This window comes from Epinephelus lanceolatus, chromosome 13, assembly GCF_041903045.1.
Source record: "Epinephelus lanceolatus isolate andai-2023 chromosome 13, ASM4190304v1, whole genome shotgun sequence".
In the NCBI taxonomy this organism is placed as follows: Eukaryota; Metazoa; Chordata; class Actinopteri; order Perciformes; family Serranidae; genus Epinephelus; species Epinephelus lanceolatus.
This window is the reverse complement of record NC_135746.1, coordinates 17,719,055-17,732,769: the sequence shown is the minus strand read 5'-3', so window position 1 is coordinate 17,732,769 and position 13,715 is coordinate 17,719,055. Positions and strand designations below refer to the sequence as shown.

Genomic DNA, 13,715 nt, shown 5'->3' with positions numbered 1-13,715 from the left:
CAGCAAGAAAACTCGCCTCTGACCTGCTGCAGTGCACCGGGTTCATCCCTTCCACCGTGACAGCTTGATGAATGTGTCAGGCAGTTTAATTAGAGTGTGTGTTCTTCATATCACCTGCTTGTTTGATGATGCTATAACCTCGGAGTGCGTTTCAATGTGACTATTCACCGCTTTGATAAGGCGCTGGTGATGACATGTTATTCCTCGCATGACTGCGGTGGGTAACAAGCGTTCCCGCAAGACGGATCACCGATTGATCACGGCCTTCACTTTTTACGACTGGACTGATTTCACTGGGTTGCGATTCAGAAACAGGGCTGCAGGCGCTCAGAGCTGCCAGCCAGCCTGTCACTCGTCCAACATTCTTGGCCGATAGAAAAGTGACAGACAGACAGCTGGTCCCTGACTTGTCAAACATGTTATCATTAGCTTCTTTTTCACCAGTATGTTGATGTTACTGGGGTATTAAAAGAAAAAAAAAGCACATTTCAGCTCCCACTGGTGCGTGTGGGCTCATGCGACAGCAAAGATGTTTCAGTGTGGTTAAAAAAAGTAGACAAACACCCACTTGATGTGTTTGTTTCCGGGAGACTGATGGATGGTGTTGTCTTTGTGACATTTTTTGGTCGATCTTTATCGCGCTCAAGTCTTTAATTTTCATTACACATGACATGCTTTTATTTTGCTTCAGTCAGACAGAGAGAATCATGCTGGAGCTATTTTTATTTCCACAGTGAGTCAGATGAAAACCCGCAGATCCAAGATGTGTTGACAGTAGTTGATCCTGCTATCAAAATGGGTACTCTGCCATTAATATATGTGTGCATACATGTTGAAGAGGTGAGCAGGGAGCTGATGTGTGCATCAGCTGCAAGGTGCTGCAGCCTGGCTGGGGTCGCAGATCAGTGCAGATACCGCTTGGAAAGAGTTTTTTTTTACGCCGACGACTCTGCTTTGATGCGTCACTGTTACAGGCTGAACATGACGGGCCTTGTCTCCCTCCACCTCTTCTTTATCACACAGTCTCCTGCTGAGGATGGCTGGAAAAAAACAACTAATTATTCAGCTACTGCCGCTGAAACAAAGAGATGATGAGAGAAGTAGTCTGTCTTTAGTATTGTGTTTGACAGGATGTAGATGCAATGCAGTAACAGATTACTGAGTGTTTTTTGCAGATCTTTTAGTGAGAGGTACTTCTTCTGAGAGTGTGTTGTAGTTGTTACGACAGCAGAGATGTAACCTTGGGATAAATGTAATTGTTTGTTGCCGTGGCTGGCATTTTAAAACCAGCGCTCGGAGACAGTTAAAACCTTGAAGGACGAAAAGCTGTGTTGAAGCTGTAATAGGATAAACCAGCATCCAGACAGCATTCTCTTTCATAGACAGCTAACACGCTCACATGCACACACACACGCAAGCATGCATACAAACAAGCAAACACACACACTCTCCATGTTTCATTTACATCTAACACTTTAAAACATCCAAGCGTGCTTTGCCGTTACGCCTCGTCGCCCCTGCAAAGTTCCACGCACATCCATCACTTGTCAGTGCAGAGTGAGTGCGAGATGATGATGGATGGTTAGATGTTTCCACAGAGCAGAGGAAGTGCGTGTGTGCGCACGTGCATCCTGTGTTGCTGGAGAGGTTTGCCGGTTGTGCCTCAGGTGTTCTCTCCGACCTCAGGGTTAATTGTCAGAGTCAGTCAGCATGAAAAAGTCGTGTAAAAGTCAGGTGTGTAAACCTAAGGTGGTATATGACAGCCAGGCTGCGCGAGGGGGGACGTTTTAACTTAAAGTGACACCCGGGTAATGTGAGAACAGAGAGGGCCGTCTCATCTGCTCCAGTGTAAATGATATGGATTCACCTTGTTTGCTAAAATGTAGGTTTGATGTCAAGCGTGTCTTCTTACACAGACGGAGATAAAAGAAAATTTATGAGGGAAAAAAAGAACTCTCTCCAAGAGCTTGAAGCGAACCTTGTTCTGAGGGGAAACTGGGGTCAACTGCAGTGATTGAAATTTCAAGAGTTTCCTTTAACGTATAATCGTGGAGGCTACGGCTGGATATCATTTAAACCGGAACGGAACCAGTGCCAACACCAGCACCCTTAAAGTAATACAGATATCAGTTGAGATCTTGATGTGATACTAGAGTTGGATATTTGTGTTCTGTACCTTTAAGATATAGACCCTTTTACTGTTAGTAAACAGTATGATGTTTTTTGGTGGGCGGGGCTTAGCTGGAGGCAAAACAGTTCTCCACCGACATTAGTCAGCACTAGCTAGCAAGTTCTGTTGGCTTGTTTTAGACAATGGAGGAAGATGATGCGAGTGGTGCAATCTTACAAAGGAGGACGACACTTGAACGGTTTCCTTCCTTCCTCCGGTTTGTTTGCTATCGAAGGTAACGTTAACTAGAAATCCAATATTCCTCATAATACCAACCCAATTTCTGATGAGGTGGACATGATAACCTTAAACGTTATTCATACCTACAACAGGAAATACTTTTTCCCTAACCTGATGTGAGCCTTTTCGATGATCGCCTCCGTCCAGTCCTTTTGTCTCATTGCATTCAACCATAGTTGTCTTTGTTTTTGTTGACGGGCAGTGGCGGCTGGTATGTGATAAAATTTAAGATTTGAGCCATGAGTCCTGTTCTGGCTCCCAATAATGCAACAAGACAACAATTTAAGACTCCTATGTAGCCTACGGCCATGTGGCTGAGAGTCGTGTTTTGCCTCCATTTTGTCATCGGCCCTAAAAGGGTCTATTGACCAAAATAACCCAGTACCAAGTAGTATAGAAACATCTCCACTCAAACGATAACTGCATTCAGTACTTTTTCGCTGGTGGTCTGTTGAAGTTGAGTGTGGTGTGTTTGACGAGGTTGGCAGTTAGGAGAGCCAAGATGCCACGGAAGCGTACGAACTATCGTAAACATTAACGTAAAAGCCAAGCCCCATGAAACACTGAGTTCCTTTTATTAGCTGGATGTGGCATTTTGACGTTCTGACAAATAAATGCAGTTCTGGTTGCCATTAACGCTGCAAAACAATTTTTATAGAAGCTCTTTGGATATTAAACCTCTTAAAGTTAGCTAGCTGCTTGGATTGCGCATACAAATTCAAATGTTGTAAACTTTTTGTCAGTGTGACGATGCTACACATTGTTGGCTCGGTTAGATTTGCCACAATTCAGTCATTCTGAAACCAGTTATTCATTCAGATTTACCAGCATGGTAACTCCTTAGTTCTGAAACTGATATAAAGTCTGTGTATGTACTTTTCGATTATTTATATTCCTTTAGTTCGTGAGGGTCCACCCATCAGAAGTACTAGTTTTTCTATTAGGAGGAGGATAAAGAGAGGTGTTGTGTTGGTAGACTTTTTTCATCCATATCAGCCTCCATGAAAAGAGGCGTTAGGTCAGAGGTTCAAACTTCAAATGTTTCAAAAGTTTTCTGTTGTATAAAAAGTTTCCCAGCTCTGCTTTATATTCAGCTATTTGAGACAAAGAAAAGAAAGCCATAAACAACAAAACTCTGAGCTCTGTTCAGGTGAGCCCATGTTCTCATTGTTTCCACCCCATTCGTTTCATGAGGTGCAGCAGTTGTCTCGGGGTGTCGAGGTGTGAAGGTCACTCTGACAGTGTTCCCCTCCCTCTGAGCCGGGAGCTGCCGTACCTTTCCCTCGCCAGTGTAGCCCACAGCATCGCCCTGCAGGTTCCAGCCTGCAACCAGCGTGACCCCGGGCGAGGCCGTGGTCGCGCGCCGCTTGCTGCTGCCCTTTTCCCACTTTACACAGGCACCGCGTCTGCCGGCGCTGCCATATGTTTTGCCGTCGACTGTCATACATGGAGGGCAAAGGTGAGAGATGCCCAGCGGTAACGTCCTGGCAGAGTGCTCCACCCCATCAGGGAACCGCACACGCTGTGACACGTTTCCTGGTGCGGCGTTAGATTCTGACAGTAGGGTTTGTGTGGAAGCATTTTATTGTGGAAATGCAGATTCACAACATGTGTAGTATTAAGCTTAATAAATAAATAAATCATATTTGGCTTTTTTGTCCGTTCAACTTGAAACAAGTATTTTTCCAGCAGCAGGTTTGGTTGAGAGCCAGTCAGTGGATGCTTTTTCTTGTCCTCCCGCTGTACCCACACTTTAATCCGGTGATTAAACAACCTCACACAGTTAGGAGTGACAGAGTGCGGCCGCAGATATGAAGGTAATGTTTCCTGTTGAATCGACCCTCCTTGGTGCTTCAGCTTCCTGCATCCTGTCTTTGGGAGAAAATAGGACAGTGCCATGGCGGCCTGTGGAGAGAAAACAGAACAACCCAGTGGAAGCGTGGGGAGAAGGGGGCACTCACTATTGTTGAACATGGCTCTGACAATTTCTCCCTCACAAGCACAAACAGTAGTTTATGGTCCCATTATTTCAGACATTGTGGGGATGAATACACCTGTTGATGGATGTCCATGACCGATGACCTCTGTGCAGCTTCCCTGTGGTGTCTGGGAATTTCAGCTGTTTTTAACATTCCTGTGAGCTCCTGGCTTATTTTGTCAAAATTTACAGCATATATCAAGAATCCCATATGACATGGCTTTGTCATAGTGCGGAAACAGTACTTGTTCTTTGGAAGCAGCCAAAGGTGTGTGTCTTCCCCCGGGAATTTATTCATTTATTTATTCATTTATTTATTTATTTTACAAAATTTAAGACATTTGCACCATAAATTGATGCAGAAAAGGCAACAAAAAAGTAAAATAACTGTAAAGGCTGTATTTTAAAAGTAATGGATTGCTTATTTGAAAATGTACTACTCCACTGCTTGTTTGGTTGTTAAGGCGCATTTATACTTGTGTGTCAACTCTATACAGAGCCCACGCCGTAGCCTATGTACATGTCCTATGCTGTTGTGAGCATTTATACTTGTGCAGTGTAAAGATTTGTTGACTCAAAACACACATTAAACACACATTAAACATGACTTAATAGAAACAATTTCAAACACAAGCACACAAATCAGCTTCACTATAACTCGCAGCATTCACAGACAAACACTTGTCTTTATCTGGACACATTTTCTCCACAAATACAACATGCTAATGTTTTTAGCACAAGCCTATGGCATTTTACATTGTATAAATTAGCCTAGTGGCTAGCGGACTTTTCCTCTACTCATATGAAGCCAGGGACAAGAGCAACATTTAACAAAGGTAAAGTTACAACATTCGGCTCCATTACAACTCACGAGGTTCACTGACAAAACAATTGTCTTATACTAAACACGTTTTCCAAACAAATACAACATGCTAACGTTATTAGCACAAGCCTATGGCATTTTACATTGTATAAAGTAGCCTCGTGAATGGCAGAGATTTCCTCTACTCGTATGAAGCCAGGATAAATCACACACAAGACTTAAAATGCTATTTTGTGGAGGCTTTATTGTCTTTGCAATTTATTGTTTATTATCTCTGAAATTAAAGAAAATAAAAGCTTCGTTTCCACTGAGGGGAATTGATTTAAGCTTACAAATATACCCAGGAGGTCTGTGTCGCCACAACGTGTAGTTACATTTCTTTGGAGTTCAGGCTACGGCGTAGGGTACGGCATGATTTGACGCAGAAGTATAATCCCTCTTTACTGCAGAACCCCACCTTAAGGGTCATTTATACTGCCTTTACGGACAACAAAAGATATGTCCATTTCAAATATTGTAAATATCGCTGCCCTTATACTTCTGTGAGTCCTTTACGAGAGCATAGATACAGCCAATAGATGGCACCAGAGCTCACAGACAAAAGTTTCATACAAATCAACAAATGAGGCAATGGTGGAAAAGGTTGTAATTCTGTACCTTTAAGCAGGGGCAGCATTGTAGACAGTGGTCTGTGAGGCCATGAAATACAACATGTGGACGTACAGTTCATTTCGCTATATTACTGATTCATTCAGTTCTGCCATTGTTCAAGTCATTGGTTCCCAACTGATGGATTGCAGACTCTGAATGGACCACAGGTGACTCGCAAGCATGTCAAGTTTGTGAAAAACACACTTTATTTTGAAATACAGTTAGTTTCCAGCACAGAGTTTTTTTTTTGAAGTGTCGTTTGCTGCTGTAGAGTGAGTTACTAATGGACAGCTACTTGACAGAGACAACAAACTAGCTCTATGACATGGACAAACACAAGTATGACGCTGAATGTATTGAACTGTGTGGACCTTGAACTAATGACTAAGGAGAAATCTGGACTCTGGCTGAATCACTTGGGAACCACTGGTTTAAATGTCCTCGTCGTCTCCTATGGTTGTATCTCGCTTTACCTGTGCTGCACTGCCTCCATGATCTCCGGTGGTACTGCTCTCTTTTGTCCGTATCCGTAAGCTGTCTGAGAACATTAACAAATATGGATGAAATGAACGCAGAGTACAGGAGCCTTCGTCTGTCTCTGTCTTGCTGCAAGTTGTTTTATTTTTACTGGTGTTTACAGTTAGCCCATTTCAAGGATTTCAATGGCAATGACCATCCTGCTACGGTGATTTGAATGGGAATCTAGTCTCATTCAATTCCTGAGGTTGCTCCCTTCATATTTAACGAGAGTTAGCCTTCGCAGCTTGGTAAGAATAATTTTCAGGGTGAGAACACATCAGTATTAGTGACTCATTGTCCTCAGATAGAAGGTTTGAACTTGAAACGCAGTTGGCCAGGTGGAGCCTGAAGCTGAATCTCAGCGTTGGACAGAGACCAGCAGCTCTTCTGCTCTCTCACAGATGTTAGCGTTTCAGCAAAACATAATTTTGAGCCTGAGCTGTGTTTAAAGAGGAACATAATCCTCTGTGGAAGTGTGCCACTGCAACTAAATAATTACTGCCTCCCTCCACATGTATGTATGTTTTTAAATGATAAATTATGCTATGTGTAAAAAAGCATAATGGGTGCTATTTTAATATGGCAGGCAGCTGTTACTATAGCGACACAAGGAGCGACTTTATAAATTCAGTGTGTGTTCCTCCCAGACCATCAGCACTGTGACCTATGAGGAATCTATAGAAGAAAAAAAATATCTACACATCTGTCTACACTGAAGCCTCACTTCACACAAGGGCCTTTAGCCAAATAGCAGTCCATGCATTTAAATAGGAATATTATTATAATGACAGACCGTCACATCAAGTGTGTATGTGTGTACGTCTGAGCGTGTCACACTGGTTTTGGAGAGGGGAAGGGTTTAAGCCGTAAAACATGGCAACAACTCTGACAGGTTTGAGAGTCCTGGTGGAGAGACAAGCCTGAACACTTTGACCTCATGGCTTGATCTTTATGTTAATGCCAGAGAATTTATTAGCAGCCAGTTTGGGCCCCGAGGGGGGGCGGGGACGGGTGGGGCGGGGGCACCAGTACTGACGGATATTTATGTGAGTCTAAGTAGGATGATGGAACGAGAGTGGTGATACATTTATTCTTCTCTTTTCTGTTCCCGTCAGCAAAAACGCAGCGGATCGTTAGTGAGTGAGCGGGACCGACTGTCTTTCAAAGAAGTGTGTGCTGTAGGTGTGTCTGAGGAAACAAAAGAGAGGAGTGAGTGTGGGCTATTGGAGCGCTGCTGCCAGTCAATCATGTCATCTCTAGAAACCAGTGGTCCCCACAAAGACTAAATATACCACAAATTACTGTTCAGCAAATTGAGTATTTAGCACATTCGCTTTGCTGCAGTTTTAAAGGGACAGTTCACCCCAAAATCAAATATACGTATGAGAGAGAGTAGTAGTGTGTTGGAGATATCAACCATAGAGATGTCTGCGCTCTCTACAGTATAATGGAACTAGATGGCACTCAGCTTGTGGTGCCAAAAATATATATTTAAAAACTCAACAACAATGTCTCTTTCCAGAAGTCATGACCTGGTTACTCAAGATAATCCACAGACCTTGTTGTGAGCAGTTTCATGTAGGAACTGTTTCTTAATACTGAACTACACCCACCAACGGTATGACAGTGCAGAAGGAAGCCTACAGTGACACTGTAAGATGTAAACATTGGGGACCATTCTACAACTCTACAGCTGATATCAGCTCAGCAACTCACACTAAAACAATCTAGAGCGTTTACAGGCCACATTCAGTCCGATTTGAATCGCAGGTGGGCCGGACAAGTAAAACAATTGCATAATATCCTACAAACAACAAACACCTCCAAATTTTTTACCTATTTTTTTTGTTTAAAGTACATTTTAAAAACGCTAATCCATTTACAAAACAGATGTCAAACAGCCTGTGATGTCTCCAGAAGAATAAATGCAATTTCAAACTCAACACTTCCTGTATCTGTTTCAAATTAAAAGCCCCTTATAACTTTGGTTAAGAGAATCCCTTCATTTTTGAAATAGACTTTTATTGTGAAACATTTGCAGGAACTTGTTGTGGAGGATTCAGTGAGTTGCATAATTTGCGTACGGTACTTCAAACTTAGCTCCGGCCATCTGTAATGATAATAAAAACAGGACAAAAATAACCCGATGACATCACACAAGTCGTGACAGACAACTGGGGATGATTGGTGTGTACCATCGTGTAGTGTGTCATGTCTGTCGGCCAAGTCATGGCATGATTTACAACTCCACAATCGCATAATGTGACATAGTGACTGTCGGAATGGACAGAAATGTTGTGTAGTGTGAACCAGGCATTAGTACCAACTGAGCATGGTTTAAACACCACAGCCTACCTGAGTATTGTTGCTGACCGTGTCCATCCCTTTATGACCACAGTGTACCCATCTTCTGATGGCTACTTCCAGCAGGATAACGCACCATGTCACAAAGCTCAGATCATCTCAAACTGGTTTCTTGAACATGTCAATGAGTTCACTGTACTCCAATGGCCTCCACAGTCACCAGATCTCAGTCCAATAGAGCACCTTTGGGATGTGGTGGAACGGGAGATTCACATCATGGATGTGCAGCCAACAAATCTGCAGCGACTGTGTGATGCTATCATGTCAATATGGACCAAAATCTCTGAGGCATGTTTCCAGCACCTTGTTGAATCTATGCCACCAAGAATTAAGGCAGTTCCGAAGGCAAAAGAGGGTCAAGGTGTATCTGATAAAGTGGCCAGTGAGTGTATATTGAGAAAAGTATTTTGCAATTCATGCACTCTTTTTATAGCACGGATAAGAAATTGTTAAGTTGCACAGTCGGCTCAAGAAAAAGGTTGTTGGAGAAATACATAATATCTCAGAGTGGCTCTCAGACTTGAAGCAGCTTGTTCTCACGTTCTCCCCAGACAGAGCTCCCAAAGTGTGAGACATGATAGAAACAACCTCTAAGATTAAGACTATAATAGTTTGGTCTTGGCTGAAACTCAAGACAAGATTCTGTTTCACTTCACTGAGTAACCCAAAAAAATAAATTTTGGTTACAAAAAAATGTTGTGAAAATGTGTTTCATCCAAGACAGCTTGAAAACCATGACTGTACGCTGCTGGTGCCGAGCCAAGTCCAACTGTAATCCAGTATGGACGTCGGTGCTCCAGCCAGTCGGCTGCAGAGAACATTTGAGCGGACAGGGAGTAATAACTTAGTATGTTATTGCAAACAGGAGGTCATATTTCTCCTGGTGATCAGTCTTGCTGAGGACAGCTCCTATAAAGAGTGGCACAGAAAGAGAGGCAATTAAATGAAAGGTTTTTCTTGAATATGGGCCTACCCACACTGACAGCATGAAATTGTTAGCTGTAACTGAGCAAACGCCTCAAGCAATTTACCTCCGCAGAGTGCATGAGAGTGTAATTTATTTTCATTCACTTTGGTAAATGGATCACAGTAGCTCGCGATGTGTCATTTGGCTGTCGGTGTAGATTCGGTGACATCTGCGTGTCTGTAAAACTAAAAACAGCAATACCTCATTAAATATTTGATACTGGCTCACGCTGCGCCTGCCGTCTTCATCCAAATCTGTTCGCTTAAATAAAATGTGGGGAGTATTTTGCTTGCCAGCTGTCCCGGGACTGGAGATGGGACCAAACCCCAGTAATAACTTTTTTAAAAATAGTTACATCCCACACTGAACTGCTGCTGAACTCCTGCTCAAAATGCAGTTCTGGGTCTGGACTATTGACACACTTGACTTCAGAGTAATTGCTGCAGTTAGCTTAAATCAATTAGCAATCCCAAGCATCATTAGCTGCTTATACTTTGCAGCCAACACCAACACTAATTCAAAACACAGTGTTAATTGTTAATGCAGTGCTAATGATTGCTTAATTGTCTTAATGAATGATAAAGTAGGATGTTGATCAAGCGACTTCAAGGACGGTGAGTTTGAAAATTTGTACTAAAACGTGACTCTTTTTTCTTTCTTCCATGTTTGGATCCCGTCTGTGATGACTCCTCTTCTCCTTTGTGTTCAGGTAAGAATAAATTATAGTGAAATCCTTTCTGCTCATCACGCCCTTGTTTGCTTTTGTCTCGCATTCAGACAGATGTGCAGGAGCCGCCGCAACAAAGACGTGGGCATCATTGTTTTCATTACTCCTTTGTTATTACCTTACATGTGCTCTAACGCTGAGTGGCTGTGTCCTTGTCTGCTGATTCTGTCACAATGCAACTAACCTGATTCAGTGAACCTAATTTCGGTGCACTTTGCTTTGCCTCGCTGCCTTCGGGAGCACGGTGGGAGAAGAGCAAGGATGTTTCTGCTAAATTCCTCCCAGTGGGTCTGTGAGCCGTGAAACAAAATGACTTCCTGAAACTTCTTATATGCCTCTGTGCTGGTGACAGCCGTGGGTGGAGGCATGGTGTTGTCAGGATGTCTGTCAGTCCCATTCTCATGAATGGGATGTCTTGAAAATGCCTGGAGGGAGTTTCTTCAAATTTGGCACAAATGTCCACTTGGACTTGAGCTTGAATTGAATAGATATTGATGGTCAAAGGTCAAACATCAAGGTCAGTGTCCTCTTCTGTCTCATTGTCATGAATGGGGATATCTCAAGATTGCTTTGAGGAACTCCACTTGGACTCGAGGATAAATTGATGAGAATATGGTAGTCAAAGACCAAAGGTCACCATGGCCTTGCTTCTGTCTTAGTCTTATGAATGCAATATCTCAAGAAGGCCTTGTGGGAATTTCCTCAAATTTGGCTTGGACTCAAGGATATGATGAGTAGATTTTGGTGGTCAAAGGTCAAGGTCAGATCACTGTGACCTCGCTTCTGTCTCATTCTCAGGCACGCGACATCTCAAGATGGCCTTATAGGAATTTCCTCAAATTTGGCACAGACATCCACTCTATATCAAAAATGAACTGATTATAATTTGGTGGTCAAAGACCAAAGGTCACTGTGACCTTGGGTCTGTCTCATTCTTGTGAATGCAATATTTCAAGAATGCTTTGAGGGAATTTCCTCAAATTTGGCACAAACATCCCCTTGAACTCAGCGATGAACAGATTAGAATTTGGTGGTTGAAGATGAAGGCCACTGTGACTTCATAAAACATGTTTTTGGCCATAACTCAATAATTTGTATGCTAATTATGACACGTTTTCACACAAATGTCTAATTGCAAAAAATATATATATTTTATATCCAAAGTTCAAAGGTCAATGTCACTGTGACATCATAATGTTCTCCAGAAACACTTTTCTGGTCATTGTTCAACGTCTTAACTCAGGAACAGAAGACATTCGTACAGATACTGAATGAATGACACTAATTTTTGGTGTCCATCTTGAAACTGTGCTGATTGTATCTTGTATCTTCTGTGCTGCTGGGTCGATTATACATATGAAGATTACGTTTTAGAATTTGTAGCTTCTTTACAGCAACATCCATACTTGAAGCACTGTCAACTGTCATGACTACAACTTGAATGGTCCACAGAGGCGTACAACCATTAGGCGGTAATTCTAGTTTATTCTATATTTCACGTCGTCCTCTTCTGTAATTCAGCACACATTTAGGCAAATAAAAATGAAAGGGGAAATCAATTAAGTGTCACAGAGACACAAAGTAATGGGATAGACAAAGGGCCTGTGGAAAGAAGACGACCAAGAAAAAAAAAAAAAAAAAAAAACCCCATCAACAAGGTCACCTCATTCCTCCTCTGAGCATCCATTGAGCAGTTGAGAATGGGGACGGGAGGAGTGTGTGCGAGACAAGATAACACACAAGAATGGCGCAGCGTAATTGAGATATCAATCAAGGAGGTTATTTCAGGGGTAATTGCTGAGGTCCTTTGGTTTGTGTTTGTCTGTGTGAGAGAGAGAGAGATGGAGAGAGAAAGACGGAGAGAGAGGAGATTGAATGTGGAAAAAAAAAACAGTGAATAGTCCTGAGTATCCGTCATTCATCTCGGTAGAATGGCCGTCATATTCATTCCTGTTATTCTGCGCCTCTTCATGACGCTCCAAGGCTGAGATGCTTTTGGTATTAGAAAGAATTAATAAATAAACCTACTTCCTATCTGCTGCGTGCAGTAATAGCTTTATATTTAGTCATGGCTGCGTCTACATTTTCTAGGCCTGTTTTAAAAATGTTTTTTTACCGAGGCACACATTGAGGGCATGCTTTTTATTTTATTTATTTATTTATTCAAACAGAAGTCTGAGGAGTTTAATTTAAAACTGTATGCAGTTATTTTGTGGTTATATTTCATTTGGCTGAGGACGATAAATAGCATGATATTCACCAGTGGGTTTTTACTTTTCATGCCAGGGGTGGATACCATATTTTTTATCCGAATGGTTGAAGCCTCATTTTGAAATGGAACTCTTCAGTGACATTCATACAGCGCTTAATGTTTATGCATGTGGAATGTTTCATTTCATTAAATGCCAATCCGCTTTTATATCCGTATGGATGGCCGTATGAGACTTTTTGAGAGGCGTCGAGCTTTGTTTTAAGGGCAACGTGGAGCTCATGAATATTCCATTTCCTCATGAGATTACTTCCTGTAATAACACGGCTCCGCTCCCCAAGGACATACTACTACAGACGCTACACACTCCGCTCTGGGCGAACACACTCGTACACACTTCACGTCTCGCACGTGCCCGCATGTGGGCTCACACACATTCCCACATACACAAATCCCAGGTAGATTATTTACGTATTAGCATAAGAATGTTCACTTTTAATTTGCCATTTTCTGCCCAAGTGCTCTCAGATACTATACTCCCTGCATGGTTAAATCGGAGAATAAGCTTTTAATTGTGGCGATGGAAATGAGAATAATGGCCCTGGGTAAACTGGGTAAAGTTTGGGTCCCATTTCATCATAACTGATCATATTTCTTCACGCTGCTGCTGTGCTGATTCTCCACTTAGAGACAAATTCTTTGGAAACTCTTCCAGTAGAAGTTAAGAATAAGTAAAAGTTTGGTTTCCAAAATACTAAATTATTCCCGTAAAGGGGTCCTCTCACCAAAACGACAATAAACCACCCCTATTATTGTCAGTTATGTCAAATGATTTCAGGTGATGCAGGTTTTATTTTCCCAGGTTACAAAATGTCCATGTCTTAGAGTTCTAGTGCTGGGTATAACAACTCAATAATTTTAATGTATTGATCAAAACAAACCAGTAACAAACGGTATTGAAACATCTCCAGTAAAACAATACTTGCGGGGGTCTGGTCCCTGAACGTCCTGACCGCCTGCTGGAACAGCAAACTAAAGCAAACCCTACGCCGTAGCCCACGCACGTG

General features: G+C 42.3%; 1 protein-coding gene across 6 annotated transcripts in view; it reads left to right on the top strand.

The window, feature by feature from the left end:
• The window catches only part of sash1a (SAM and SH3 domain containing 1a), a 261,100-nt gene that overhangs the window by 106,771 nt on the left and 140,614 nt on the right, over positions 1-13,715 (top strand). The gene's annotated exons all lie outside the window — the stretch shown is intronic.